Source organism: Plectropomus leopardus, chromosome 2 (assembly GCF_008729295.1).
Source record: "Plectropomus leopardus isolate mb chromosome 2, YSFRI_Pleo_2.0, whole genome shotgun sequence".
NCBI lineage: Eukaryota > Metazoa > Chordata > Actinopteri > Perciformes > Serranidae > Plectropomus > Plectropomus leopardus.
The window spans coordinates 1,394,352-1,410,530 of NC_056464.1; positions in this window are offsets into that span (position 1 = coordinate 1,394,352).

Sequence of the window (16,179 nt, forward strand, 5' to 3'; positions counted from 1 at the left end):
AAAGTTGTATGTCTCTCACCTGAGCCAAAAGTAAAAACATAACTCCCTCCTCAGGGCATTTTTTTTTTTTAATGCCTGACCCGTTTAGCAGCCCCCTCCCCCCTTTCCTCATAAATAACAAACAGTCCCTAACCAACAAGGGAAGGGCTGTTGACACAGTAACTGTAGAGTTGGTTTAATAAAGACATTAGCAAAGCAACACAGTTCATGAAAAGCACAACAGAAACCTTCATCTTGTTTTGGTTTCTTCCCTTCTGTTGTTTTTCCGGCTTTTTCTACAAATTCATGCTGTTTGATTTCTGGGTCAGAGCCCAGCGTGGGAACATTTGCAGAACGTCTCGGCCAGTTCAGATTGGGTTGAGGTGTAAACATGAAAGAGTATTTCCACCCCAACCTCATTATCTCTGTGTGTTAGTCTAACCTTCAATCGGACTAACATTTACATTTATTTTAAAAGTCAGACTAAACGTTTTCGTCAGATTAACAAAATAATTCCACTTTACCTAACATCATGTAAACGTACTGACTGTCTCCTCCACTGTGATTGGACAGTAAGAACCAGTCCAATTCACACTTCCAATGATTTCTCTTTACACTTCTATTTCTGTTTTACTTGGCTGATATTATTTGTACACATCATTAATAAATTAAGAGATTAATGTAAGTAGGTACTGTGTTTTATTAAACAATGTTTCAGAGATAACACCTTTGGCGATCTTTGGAAAAATGGGCGCTATCCTCTGATGGCATTATATTATTTTCAATTGAAGTGCTCTTCTAGTTTTTGCTTAGTAATTGCAGAGTAAATTAGTTTGAATGCCTACTGGACTTGTGGTTTGCACGGCTCAGTTTTTGTGGCTTCCTGGGTACTCTTGACAGGCTGGACAGCTGATGTGTGTGTCTTCATGTGTGGTGCAGACTTTTGAAAAGTGAAGACACTTCTCTCGTCATCTGTCAGAGGCAAGGCCGTCCGCTTGTACAGGAATGAGCGCTCCTTACTGAATCCACTGCAAGAAGCAACAGAACATACCACATGAACACAAACCCTTTTCTGGTTTTCTCCAGGATCTGTCGGCTTTCTGTTGTTTCTGAATAAAAACCAAACTGAAACAGACATGTTGTGGTACTTGTTGTACAGTGAGGCGTGTGTGGGGATGGCGTTGTTTTTGCTGCTGAGGCTGCAGTCCATACAGGGACCTGGAACCAGAGCCACACTCTTCTTCCCCTCTGCTTTGTTGTCACCCAGGTTCATCATACACAGTCGAGGCAAAGGCTGCAGCACACAAAACAAAATGAATTTGCAAAACGCAAGGTCCAGGCCTGGAAAAATTTGTAAACCTAATTTACCCTGAAAGTTTTGAAAAAGACCTGAAACTTTGTGTGACAAACCTGTATAATAACACATGATGTGTTCAAGGATGGTTGGAAATTTGAAAATCCAATGATTTTTTCAAGTTTCTGACAGTGATAAATGGTGTAATTTATGGTGATTTTCTTTAAAAATCATCAAAAAAAGATTAAAAAATGCAAATAAATAAGTTGCGTAGTTTTCTTTAAAAATTGTGTAATAAAAACAACAATAATCATTTTAAGTTGCATGCCCCTCCCATTAGATAAAATAAAAAACATAAGTCCCTCCCCGATGCTCCAAAAATTATTGGTATTGTCCCCCCTTTTGCACCACCCCCTCCCCTCTCATAAATAATAAACAGTCCCTAATAGTCAGTTCTTATCCTGTTTTGAAATAGTTTTTTATTTATTTTTTAATTTCAAGATATATTAATGAAAAAGAACTGATAAGAGTAGCAATGGTCATTGTATGGTCTTGGAAATTTGCATACAAGTCATGGAAAAGTCCTGGCAACTTTTTAGTAAAAATGTGTATGACCCTTGATGTAAAACATTAAACTGACATTTAAGCAGCCAGAGGTGAAGTCTTAAAATTAACTGTCAAATGATGTGAAAACAATGTGACCATGTAAAAGGGGTCCCTTAAAGTGATGCATTTACAGAGAATTGTCTCTTTACAGAGCTGTATAGTGAGCTTCAGCTCCCCATTTATCTGTTTGGCACAAAACTGCACTGTTGTGGTTCACTCCCACAGAAGGCCTCTGGGCTGCAGCAGCAGCTGTTTTCAGTGACCAGGCTGTAAAAACCTGCTGTACACAACCTGCTCAGCAGCATCAGCAGACAGACCCAGTTGGAGGGTGGTTGGTGAACATGGTGGAACATTTAGCAGTTAAAAAGACAGACATTTCCTGTAGGAGTTGGTGGAGGCGAAAAACTGAGCTAAAAGAAGCAACTGATTCTTACCTCCCTCTATTGGTTGGTTGCCTTTTCACTTCAGAATTGATTTCAAAATGATTTTAATTAACTTTTAATGCTCAACATGGTATAGCCCCTCGTTATATATCATATATATAAGTTTTTCGATTCCCTATGCTCCAGGTCGTGATCGGAGATCCTTCAGTAGTCGTCCCAAGGTCAAGGCTGTAACCAAAGGTGTGCAAGCTTTTGGCTTTAGAATTATCTGCCTGAGGAAAGTAGCTTTACTTGTTTTGTAAATCGTTGCTTTGAACTTTCTTTTAGGTCCTTTTTATGGCTTTTCCCTTTATTTGATAGCAAAGATCAATAAGTGTGATAGAGGGGATATATGCGGCCCGTTTTGAACTTTTTTTTCGGCCCTTTTTGTGGCTTTTCCCTTTATTTGATAGCAAAGATCAATAAGTGTGATAGAGGGGATATATATATATATATATATATTATTATTATTTATTTATTATGATTACTAATTTATTATTTTCATGTCATCAGATCTGCCCAAACCTGAGTCAACTGCTAAATAACCAAAAGTACCTTCAGCATCCAGCCTGGTGTCCTCAGTGAATACTTGTGCAGCTTATCTTTCGGTACATCCTGCAGTCTCTTAGAGTTTCCTCCCACGTGACACTTGAACTCTGGGAAGGAGCCACTGCCTGGTGGGTTGATGCTGCCGCCAGGAAGCAGCTTCTTCAGCCAGCGACGGTACTGAGCTCTGGCTGCATCCAGCTGCTCCTGCTGCAGACGCTCTCCTGAGGATCAACAGCACACACTCTTTACTCTGTGGATGAAACCGTTGGCGTGAAAACGTTGATTTCACTTCACTGGCTGCTTGGACAAACTTAAACAGATTGTTTTTGATTTGTTTGTTCAACTAATATGTGTGACGTCCCTTCCTGACCAAATCTGTTCTCCAGTATGGTGTGGGAGTGTGTTACAAAAACTGATACTGGCTCAAACAGCCTCCATCTGGAGCTTCAATCAAAACATGTCAATATTGGCCCTCAGTACTGAGAAAAAGCTTCAAACCCAGACAGCAATAGGAAAAAATCCACTCTTGGATAGTCTTGTTGAATTCAGTTAGAGCCTCGTCTCTCATATTACACACTCTTTCTCGTGTCTTAAAGCAGGATCTGCTTAATACAGTTAAAGCATTAAAACAGCAAAGCAGCAGTGCCTGTGAAACCCAACCAGAGAGGGCAACAACAGTGCCTGTTTCTGAATTTTGGGTTACTCAAATTCTAAATGAGGACAACAAAGGATGGCGTGTCTGACCAACAGCATCAAAACAATGCCAAATTCCCAACATGGCTTAGTTTAGGTAAATCCAAACAGTGACAAGTTATCTAAACCCCAAATTCCAAGTTAGACTCATATATTAGCACACTGTATAGCTTTAAAATGAGAGCTGGTCTGGCTGGTGGGTTGTGGGCGGGACTCAGCTTCATGCTTGACTGTTTCCGACATGGCCACCAGGTTGCAATCTTTCTCATGAGATTATGGTATATTGAGGCAGCTGCTGGTGGAGAGGTGTGATGGATTTCTTTTTGTTTGCCTGATGAACTTCAGTGTGTAAAGATCCCTCTCTTTGTTTCTAACACCAAACGTTGACATTTCCAGCTGATGTCTTAAGATGGCTGAAATGGAAATATCTCAGTGTGACGTCTGGTGAACGTTTGGCCAGTTCCTCAAAAGAAAAGATGGTGCACTAATGCAACACAGCCCACCAGCTAGGTGAATGGTGACAGGAGGTGCGCTTAAGAAAGGGGGAGGTTTGCTGTGGAGCTGGAAGTCCTCATGGCGCTGACTCCAGGCCCATGTGTCTCTTGAAAGTGTGGGCTTCAGTATGTTGGCATGCAGGATGTTCTCTCTCCATGGCTGGAAGCACAGTGAACAGTAGTATTGTCAACATTCTTTGTACTGCATACACACCTGATCACTGGATACCTCTGCAACAGCAAGGTTCATTCCAGTATGTTGTTTAGTGACATGTCAGAAATGTATCCCCCGGGCCTTGATTCACTGGAATGTCTTTCAGCTGAACATTTGTGTTACAAACCCCCCAAGAGCATCACCTTCATCAGCTCTTCCACACGAGCCTCGTCTGGCTGTTTTGGGTGCATTCCGGGCCTGTCACTGCTCACACTTGTAATCCAAACTGCAGAGGCAGCAGCTGAGCTGGAATCATTGTCAGAAGTCACATCTCCTTGCTCCACTGTAGCGCCGTGATGCTGCTGACTGTAGGTAAACGTCCGCCCCGTCACCTGGAGTTACCAGCAGAGAAACACATTTCTGTTCATCTTTGCTGAACACTTCCCTTCTGCGTCCCAGCTCTCACAAAATATAAAGAAAAAATACCAGCCTGATCACTTTAGCCTTAACATGTTTGTAAAGGCTACACTGTTAGATTCTGAATACAGGTTTAGATTATTGTGTGTGTGCTTCCAATAGGCACATAGGTTTTGGTTTCCATTCATTTTTGTTTCCAGCACAAATAATGACTGTATTAGTAAACAACCCAGTCTCACTCCGTAGTTGTCACATGGTGATAGTCGGGCAGTGACCGTCCACGTCAAGCTATAACGTGTAAAGTGTCCCCGCCACGTTATTAAAGAGCGCGAGTGCGCCTGTTGACTGGGTGGGAAGTTTGATGGGCCACACAGCAGACTTTGGTGCCTAACCCCAACCATCATGAAAGTCTGCACTGTTGTGTGAAAAGGGACAATGTCCTTCATCCCGCCACACATGCATTTGTTTACGTCACGGCAACACGTTGCATCATCCCACCGTGACGTCATCCCAGCATGACATCATCCCACCACGTACATTTCTGTAGCGGCATCCCAGCATGTCATAGTTTGACCTGGGAAGGATACCTAAAACATCATAGGTTGCCGTGGAAGGTCACCTGACCAAAACATCAGGTGCTTGATGCTCAAACGCAGTTAAAGTGGATGTTAAGTGGACCTGATGTTGAGTTCTTGGTGCTATGATGTTGTCCATATTATCTGCCCAGAGAATTCATCACTGTTTATATTGTTGCTGTATACATACCCCCAGAAGCAAATTTTAAAAATGCACTGTAGGAATTGTATGATGCCATCAGCAACAACATCACCAAGCAACCGGATGGAATTTTCATAGTAGCTGGTGACTTTAATCAAACAGACCTCAAATCTGTCTCACCTAATTTCTACCACCATGTCCAGATCCCCACCAGAGGAAGAAATATACATGCAGACCCCAGAGAGTTTGGATTGGCAGTCGCACCTCCTCTACATTAGTGCTCAACACCAGACCCCCGATACGTTAACATTCTATCTTTTCATCAAACCTGGGCCATGTGTCTGTGGAGCAACTCCTTGGCTTGCTCACTGGAGTTGAAGGTCTGGATACTGTAGTTGTGTGCTGGCCTGGTTGCAGAATGTTCTATCCTTAACACAGCAGCCTCTGGCTTCTGCATCCGTTCACTGTCCTCTTGCACCTGTTTGATATTATCCTGGAAATTATGTAAAATAAGTGGTTCTGTTAATCACTTCTGCTTAATAAATCAGATTCTACTCAGGATTATTTTGGCATACAGACCTTAATGAAGTCTTTGGACTGCTGGCTGCTGTGTTTCCATCTCATGTATTCTCTGTTTTGTGTGTCGAGTGGCACATGTCTTTTCATGTGGACAGGCAGCGTGGACATGTCCACCTCAGCGTGTGTCCAGGGTTTTTGCTCCCACTGCTCAGAACATGTGCCATATTCTTTGCTCATACTGAGGATCATGTCAGCTGAGGGAAAGAGGTTGCTCTGCACAACATCTTTGAGCTGCTTTACTTGACAAAGCTGGCTTAACCTAGGCAAAACAAAGCACTCCTCAGAATTTTAGAAATAGCTACCATGCTGATGTCTAGCATATCATTTACATTTCATCCAAATATATATATATATATATATATATATGCATTTGTCATGATTTTGGATGCCATACTATACTATGTTGGTTTTTCATCATTTTTACGACATACTATACTATGAAGTTATTTCATGATATTGGACCACTTACTATGCTATGTAATTTTTTCATGAATTTTGACAACATACTATACTGACGTTTTCCATGATTTTTGACCACATACTATACTATGTTGTTTTTTTCATGATTTTAGACGACATACTATGCCATGACATTTTTTCATGATTTTGGGCGACATACTGTAAAATGAAGTTTTTCATGATTTTTGACGACATACTATGCCATGACAGTTTTTCGTGATTTTTGACGACATACTATACTATGTCGTTTTTTTTTCAGGATTTTTGACGACATACTATACTATGACATTGTTTAATGATTTTGGACAATATACTATACTATATGTTTCTTTTCGTGATTTTGGACGACATACTATACTATTATGTTTTTTCATGATTTTAGACGACTTACTCTACTATGACGTTTTTTCATGATCTTTGACGACATACTGTACTATGTTGTTTTTTCATGATTTTGGAAGATATTCAATTCTTTTTGTCATTCTTTCATGATTTTTTACCAACATACTATACAATTAGGTTTTTTAATGATTTTGGATGACATACTATACTATAATGTTTTTGCATGATTTTTAATGACATACTACTACTACTATTACTTCCGCCCGATGACAGCTGGGATTGGCTCCAGCCCCCCCCCACGCCCCTTACAAGGGACAAGCGGTTACGGACAATGAATGAATGAATGAATGACTATACTATTACATTTTTTCATGTTTTTTGACGACATACTATACAATGACTTTTTTTTTCATGATTTTTAACGACATTCTATACTATGACATTGTTCGATGATTTTTGAAGACATACTATACTATGATGCTTTTTCATGATTTTTGACGACATACTGTACTTTAACTTGATGAATTTTCATAATTTTGGACGACATACTATACTAGGAAGTTTTTTCATGTTTTTTGACAACATACTATACTATGACGTTTTTTTCATGATTTTTATTCAACATACATACTATGACCTTTTATGATTTATGATGACATACCATACCGTGTTGGTTTTTTTAAAATAATTTTTGATGACCTGCAACACTGACAATTTTTATGATTTTTGGTCGACAAAATACACCATGGCAATTTTTTAATGAGTTTTGGACAACATATTAGACTATTGTCTTTTCAGTGATTTTTGGATGACATACTATACTATGCCGTTTTTTCATGATTTTTGACGACATACTATACTATGTCATTTTTTCATTATTTTTGATGACGTGCAACACTATGACAATTTTCATGGTTTTTAGTCAACATACTAGACTATGGCATTTTTTTAAAATTAATTTTAGACAACATATTTGACTATGGTCAATGATTTTTGGATGAGCTACTATGATGTAGCATGTTTTTATGATATGGACATCATGCTATAATATAATGTTTTTTAATGGTTTTTGATCAACAAAGTTAACTATGTTGTGTTTTGTTATTATCTGACGACATACTACACTATGACAATTTTCATGATATTTGGTCGACATAGTATACTATATACGATGGTATATGTTATTGGTATTGGTATTTTTACAATTTTTGGATGACATACATTACAACATTATGACTTTTTTTGGATAACACAATATATGGTTACCTTAACAAAGCTTGGAGGCTGGCTTGGGGGAGCATGCCTCTAACGTAGACCAGGGGCTGTCTCGTGATGGTCTCTACTGACTCATATAAATGGATAGGACTCAGGCCCACATCTAATGAGTCATAGATGCGCTTGAAGAAAGTAAGGTTTGAATTGTAGAGGGCTATCACCTGCTCCTCCTTACTCCCACTTAGCCTGCAAAACATCACACAGGCTGCAGGATTCTCACTGGAATTTAAACATTTTACACACTCTGTATTGCATAATGTTCATGGGCTTACCTCATAGGAACAGCCTCCCAAAGTCTCTTCACTGCTTTATGTTTCAGCCCCTCAAGAACAAAGATGTGCATCCTCTTATCAAGCACGTGGAATCCTGTTACAAAATCCAGATCCTTGCTCTCATCGTGCTTGAAATTCATTATGTAACTTGATAGGGCTTTCTCTGCATGTTCCAGTGACTGTGGGCTCAGATGGAAGGCTGCTGCGTTGATTCTGAGGATCTCTGACCTCAGCTTGGTCATCAAGGAGAAGTTGTTGTAATCAAAGAGGTAGATGATGCGCCCAAATGGACCATCACAGGACTCAAGCTCACAGCCGATATTCTTCCTGTTGAGTGGACAAGCTATCTCAACCTTGACTTTGAGTTGAGAATTGGCATCATAATAATGGCCTTGTGGCATGGGCTCCCTGCTAGCTGCTGTGTTTGTCATCTTACTGCTCCATACACTTCGCTCCCTGTCCAGTAGCGGAGGTGGAGGGCAGCATTTAATCTGTAAGTGCACCTTCAGGTTTTTCTTCCCGAGTAGCAGCTCAGAGAGGTTCAGGTTTGCAACACCGTGAGAGTTCATGTCTGCTGTCTTCTGCTTTAATGGGATGTCATCATGTGACACCGTGCCAAACATTGCTGGAGTTTTGGGAGTTTGTTCCAGCCTTCTGTCACGATCATGAACCTCTATCTGAAGAGGTGGACCAGAGAGGAACTCTTTGAGCTCTTGAGGACTCATCAGACCAGTCAGGATCACATTCACATCTCTGAAGTAGATGTTACGGCCATGCTCATGATACTTTGTTCTGTGCATGTTGAAGTTATGGAACTTGTATTGGCAATATACAGGCACACATTTTTTCTGTGAAAACAAATAATGTAACCATGTCATATCAAAGCTCACTAGTAAATGTCAAAACTTGTAAATCAAGTTTTATCTCTTAATGAACTGCTTGAAACCTGGCGTGACATCATTTTTCTTTTAAAAGTATAATTAGCATAATTACATATTTAAATTATGCTACAGAATTAGAACTTTTAAGCGCATTGTCCAGGTCATTTCCTTATTTTCTTTCTTTTTTTAAAACTTTCTTTTCCTTTTTATTTATTTATACATTTCTAGCTAATTTTGGGGTAATTTCTTCTTTCATTGCTCATTGCCTTCCTCCCATGTTTGTAAAAGACATCAAGCCAATTTGCTCAAGCTTCAAATGACTAAAAAAAACATTGAATGAGGAGGGAATGTGTTCGACACACATGTACAGTACAAACCATGTAATAATAGTGACACTGTTAATAAACAGTAAGTGAGATGCACCTGTAGGACGTGGAAAGGGAGCGGGGACGACGGCATTGAGGTGGCTGACAGAATAGTGATAACCAGAGGATTGAGTTCAGCCTTCAGTCGGTCAGATATTAGCTGTCTATCCACAGAGATGTTGCACATGACCTCAAATACACCAGATGAACAAAGTGGGAAGCGTTCAGTCACTGAGGTCGCACCTGACACACAAAAATAACAGACTTCTTAAGTTTTCTCTCATGGTTAACATAGTGTTTGAAATGTTCAATCTTCGTTTTGTGAGCCTTGCTAGTGGCAGGGTTACAGAAGTGGCAGTGTGGTCCACACTTTTGGTCCACACTGGAATATCTCAACAAATATTGGAAAGATTTCCAAGAAATGTGGCAGAGATATTCAAAGTCACCAGTGGATGAATCCTAATGACTCTGGTGAGCCCCTGATGTTTCCTCTAGTGCCACCAGGAGACATTTTTATTTTTTAATGAAATGTCTCAAAAACTGGAAAAGTCATGAAATTGTGTACAGACTCTTATTTTCCCCACGTGATGAACAGTAATAACTTTGGGGATTCTCAAAATTTGAGTTTGTTTAATACTTTGGTTTTGGCCAAATACTGTTCACAAAACTAATGACATTACCATCAACCTCAGTTGAACTTTGTTTTTGGTGCTTATTAGCAAATGTTAGCATGCTAACACAAACTAAAATGATGAAGATGTTAAACATTAGCATGTTTTCATTGCCTTTGCAGGCATGTTCTCATTTAGCTAAAATCACCACTGTGCTTAAAGGTCTAGTGTAGGATTAAGGGTTGCTGATTGGCAGAAAAAGAATGTAATATTCATGACTGTACATTGTTATTTATGTAAAATCACATGGAATTAAGACTTCTTAGTTTTTGTTGAATGAGCCATTATGATCTACATCATGGATGTAAAAAGAGAATTGGATACAGCATTAGAGGCAGGACCTCATTTGATTGTAGTTTGATTTCCGTGTAAATTATGTGGATCTTCCCCTCTGCTTCCACATTACTGGGCCCATAAAGCAGACACACCAGATACTTTACTGGCTGAGCAGCTAACTTCCTCTTTAGCGCTCCACTAACTTGAATGGGGATAAAATAATTGAATCATGTGACTCTTTCAGACTTTCCAGAGGTTACTAGACTGAATGGCTCAAATCCTGATAGTGAAAAGAATCATTTAGCTGGGGTCATGTTGCTCAAAACAATGTTACTTTTACAATGTAAGTAGGAGAGAAAGACTTTTTGGGCCCAATGTGACAGACCCAGCATTTGTAATTTCACGGTTAAACAACTATAAATATTGGCTTCAGAGCCTAGCATTGTTCCTGTGAGCTTGATCTTCATACAGAGCAGATCTTCTGCCATGTTGTAGTACAGTAGCCCAGAATGGACAAACCAAACACTGGCTCTACAGTGTTTGGTTTCAGTTTTTTGCAGTACCTGCAACCTCACAACCAGATGTCACTGAATCCTACACACTGGACCTTTAACCTTTAAGTACAGCCTAAGAGGGTTGCAAGAATGAATGTGGACTCTTACGCCTGAAACACACAGCATGTGTGAGTAGTGCTTAACGGTAACCTCAATGAACTGCAGCGTGTTGCCACTCGTAGTGTTCACACTGGCAGCCTTGTTGTTGTGACGCTTCTGCAGGGCTGCCTGCTGCTTTGAGTTTTGTATTGCCACATTAATGAACAGAAATTCTGCTTATTTATTAAGTAGTGCAGCTCCTGCATTGTCAACAATATGGTCCTACAAATATTTCAAAATAAAATGCCTTGAGTAGACAACTGATGGGATTCTGTTGACAGGGACATTATCAGAGGACTTTTATTTTGAAACGGAAGCAGGAAAGTTTGAGTAGAACAGACATATTTATATTTCCTCATGTCTGTGACAGATAAAGACATTGAAACTGTAATAAAAGGTGGTACAGAGTCAATATAATTAGCAAAACGCCATTTTCATTGTCTATAATGATGCTCAAAAGCAGCTGAGACATGCCTGACAAGTGCTGCTCACACAGGCTGTGTGCTCCAGGCCTTAGTCTTGTTCCCTTGTTTCTAGTTTGATTATTTTAATATGACAAGTAAAACCTAAAAATAAAATTTAAAAAAATAACAGACAGAGTTGTATTTCCTTGTACAGAAATTACACGGGCCCAAAGTTTCTGGCCAGCATATGATAATAATTCTATTAACTTTTCTCCCACAAGACAAATCTGAGGGATTGCAGGTGATCAACAAGCCATGAACCAGAAACAAAAACAACACTGTCACCAGGGAATGGGAGTAACTGAATACAAGTAACTAAGCTGCATATTTAAAATACAAAATATGAGTAACTGTTTTCGGTCACAGTTTTAATTGGTAGTATTGTGAATAATGTTACTGTCTTTAAAAAAGATTACTTAAAGGGATTAGTTTGTTTTGTTTTATTTGCTCTTTATTTGTCCTACCTGAATGCAATGTGAACGAGCGACAGACAGATTGCATTGTTTGCATTGCTTTCCATTCCCAACACAGACTGCTACACAAGTAATGTTTATTTTTTCAGAGTTTCCTCTTATCTTTGCCATTTATCAAGTGAATCACAAGATAATCTATTTCTTCAAGCCTCCTAATAATAGAATAAAGACAAAACTGATGCTGTGGTTGAAAAGGTCATATTCGGGAAACATACAGCTGATAATGAGGGGTCACTGGTGGACATTGCTATACTGTTTTCGAAGCTATTAGTGTGAATAAAAGGTAGACTCACCTGCCAACAAACGAATGGGACTGATTTGAGCTGAGGCAGTGCCGTTCTTTTTGATATTCTCAAGGTCGTTGAAAGTAGCCAAGTTATTGTCTATAAACAGGGTTAAGAAAAAAATAGATATCAATCATGGCTTATAATCTTATATTATCTAGTAAAAAAAATAGTTATACACTAGTGTGCATTCACAGACCATCATATTGCTTATGATTCCAAAAATTATAGAGCAAAATCTGTAGAGGTACCTGTTTGTGAGACCGCCTCTGAGTTGTAATTAAACGGTAGCTTCTCAGATGTGTTTGACTTCCTCTTAGTAGAGTGTCTCAGTTTGTTTACCATATTCTTGATACCACCTTAAAGAGAGGACATCATTTTCAGGATATCATTTTATATAAATAAACACAGTATATGCATGTAGCAACTGCAGGAAACAAACTAAAAAAACAAAAGCCGTTGAGAGTCAGAGGCTGGAGCTGGTTTACTTAACTGACACACCAGCAAAAAGTAAACAAAAAAACACAGGTGAACATTAAGATGCTGTCGATATGTGACTCAACGTAACTACAATCATGAAAACAATAATAAATAATAATATCCTAAAACACTAACAAAAATATGTAACAATACAAAATAAAAACCATACAAAATCTCATTGAACTTACAAAATTCACTCCTTTCTAAATAGATAGATAGATAGATATACTTTATTGATCTCAAAACTGAGAAATTGGGGTGTAACAGCGCCATGCAGTAAGAACAAAGAGAATAAAGAGCAAACAATATTAATAGAATATAAAGGAATACGCTTAAAAATTACTAAAAACTAAGAGACTATACATATATACATATATACTAAATGAATTCATTGCCGCTAAGGTTGGGCCAGGTTGGGGTAAGTTGAGATCGATGCTCACCACACATGTCTGCTGCATCCTCAGGCTGCTCCTGCGTCAGCCGGAGGGCTCTCAGTCTATCATAGCGGGCCTGGCTGGACAGTTTGTCCTTACTGTTCCATAACTGGAGCTGGATCTTATGAGGAAGCAGACTGATCAGCATCTCTCTGTCGACTTGGACAATGAAATTCTGGGTCCAACCAACCCATGTCTGATCTCCTTCATGCCACGTTCTGAGAATCTGTTACAGAACACATAATGTTTTTAAATTTTAGGCGATTGCTGATCAACATGTAATTCATCAGCAGGATGTTTGAAATGAAATCATCTCCCTCATGGCAATAATAACCCCTGTGCAGTGATGGGTCATTAACTGTAACTCTAGTCAATGTAGCTGCTTAATTGTTGTTCACTCGGGGTGCTCAGGAATTATTCATGAAGGGGACATACACACACACACACACACACACACACACACACACACACACACAGAGTTTACCTTGAATTCATCTTCTCTGTACATTTTTGCTACTGGCCCAAACACTACCAGGTCCACTTTGACTGTCTGTGTGTCACCTGGCAACAACTTGTATTCAATATGCAAGCAGCTCTGAGCTTTATGGGCTTTCACTAAAACAGTAGATGAGTCTTTCTTTGTTTTATTTGCCTTTTCAGGAGTGTCAGGGACATCAGCTTCTTCCCCTAAAAATGGACAGATGTTCTGATCAAATAAATGTGTAATTGGAGTCATGATTTCATCATCTCGTCCCTCTGACTTTCAGTTTGACTGATTTTTCCTATCCCTGTGTAGCTAATGTTGTATATATATTCTGAACAACAAACTCACCTCTTGGGACAGCAAGGGTAATGTCAACTGTCCACGTGACGTAATAGGAGCTGTGATCTGTGCATGTTGTGATAGCCACGCTTGAACCTGACCTATTTTCCAAATCATGCTCCATGGACCACAAATCAGTCTGGAGGACAAGGACATCTTCTGGTCTTTTACGCGAAACGTCTTCAAGATCACAGTCTGACTTTGGATTACAAAGACTGGTCTCTGACAGGCTGTCCATGGAGTCTGATTCCACTGGAACATGTTCCATGAAAAATAGCAAAGTGAATATAAAAAGGATAGCAGGGTGATTCGTATGCTAACATTTCAGATCTAGTCCATAAAGGTACAACAACTAATTGTAAAGAGACAGTTTATCACATTCTCACCTTTCAAAAAAAGTATTCGACTTCATAGGTTTTGTCCTATACAGCCACTGTGAAACAACAATCTCATAAAATACTCTCAGCAAATCATTATTTTATCCCTGAAAACACGTGATAACCAGAGATACATTCATTTGAAAATAACTAAATACCTTGAGAAGAACTAAATTCTCTGAAAACTGAGAAAACTGGCCAGATTTCTTTCAAACACATATGAAGAAGGTAATGACTAATTTTACAAAAATGACCCAAAATTTTGGCAATTTTTTTTAAATTATAAGAAAATTACCTGAAAATTTGCAACAAAAAAAATTAAAAACAAAAACAAACAAGGAAACGCCCTGAAAAGAAGTGCTAAAAATATTTTTTTCCTGTAAGATATTATGTTTATCATATATTATAACAATAATTATGCTAAGTCTAAACAGGATTTTCTGTAATTGTTTTCCTTTTAAAAAAACTTTCCAATGATTTTCTCTCTATGTCTTTTATTTTTCAGGTCAAAACATAAAACAAATAAAACTAATTACGATTAATAATGAGTCTAGTAAAAAAAACTTTGTATAAAATGTATGGTAGAAAAAGCAAATAGTCAATTTAATATCTTAAAAATAGAATTGAACTGCATTACAGTATAATCAAAATACTAAAATGCATCGTATAAAAAAAAACATCATTACAAAATTTCATTTTGTAATGATGGTAAGTTTTTAGAAAAGCAATTTGATCGCCAAAAAATGTCAACCATGCAGTTACAATGTCAGGCTATAATGGTTTAGGCTGATATTAAAACAACACATTTGGTTACAGTTGTTTGTGTTGTGTGCTCACCTCAAACTCTGTCGGTCCGAATGAGAAGACTCTGAAATGTTGATGAAACGTTTGTCAGTGTGAAACGGTTTGTTGTGTCAGCTGATCACAACCTCTATTTCTTGTCTCTTAACTTGGACTGTGATCTCCAGCGTTGCAATCACTCATTTCACTTTGTAAAATAAGTAGCCTGGTAAAGTGATCTGTCACAAAAACTTCAACCTGGGATCTCTCAGTGCAGCACGTCGCCATGACAACCACTGTAGTGCAGGAAGTGAGGCGTGCAGCTGGCCTCGCGTGCTGCTGAGAATGTCAGAATTCCGCACAAAGAAAACAAACAGATTCATATCGGTTCCAGGTTTATAAATATCATGAAAGGAAAATGCCAAAGCCAAAACTAACGTTTTACAATCATGCACTGAAAAAACAAACAAACAAACAAACAAACAAACAACGAGAACAAAGGGAAAATGAAATTTGAACTTGACAAGAAAGCATAACCTAAACTCACACAAAGTAGTTGTTTACAAAAAAATAATATTGGAAGCTTGTGGTTCATTTATTTTGGTATTTCCTCATGAAGTTTTATGGTCCAGTCAGGAAATTTGCAACTTCAGGTAAAATGGGACAAATAAGGTTTGAAATCTTTGGTTCTTTAAATATTAGCAGCCAGTCACCAAAAATGTTCTTCAGACGTGCTTTACATTACAACAATGTGATTTAAAATGCAGTTAACCTTGATTAATTATTGAAATTCTGCAATTAAAAAAACGGAATCGTTTGACAGACCTATTATTATTATTATTATTATTATTGAACTAGCTCGGTTATTTTACAGAATATGGAGTTGTAACTTACGACTGGGACTTGAAGACAGCAATGAATGGGTTTGATAATACACCCATGGCTTAAATGGGGGGGGTGGTGAGA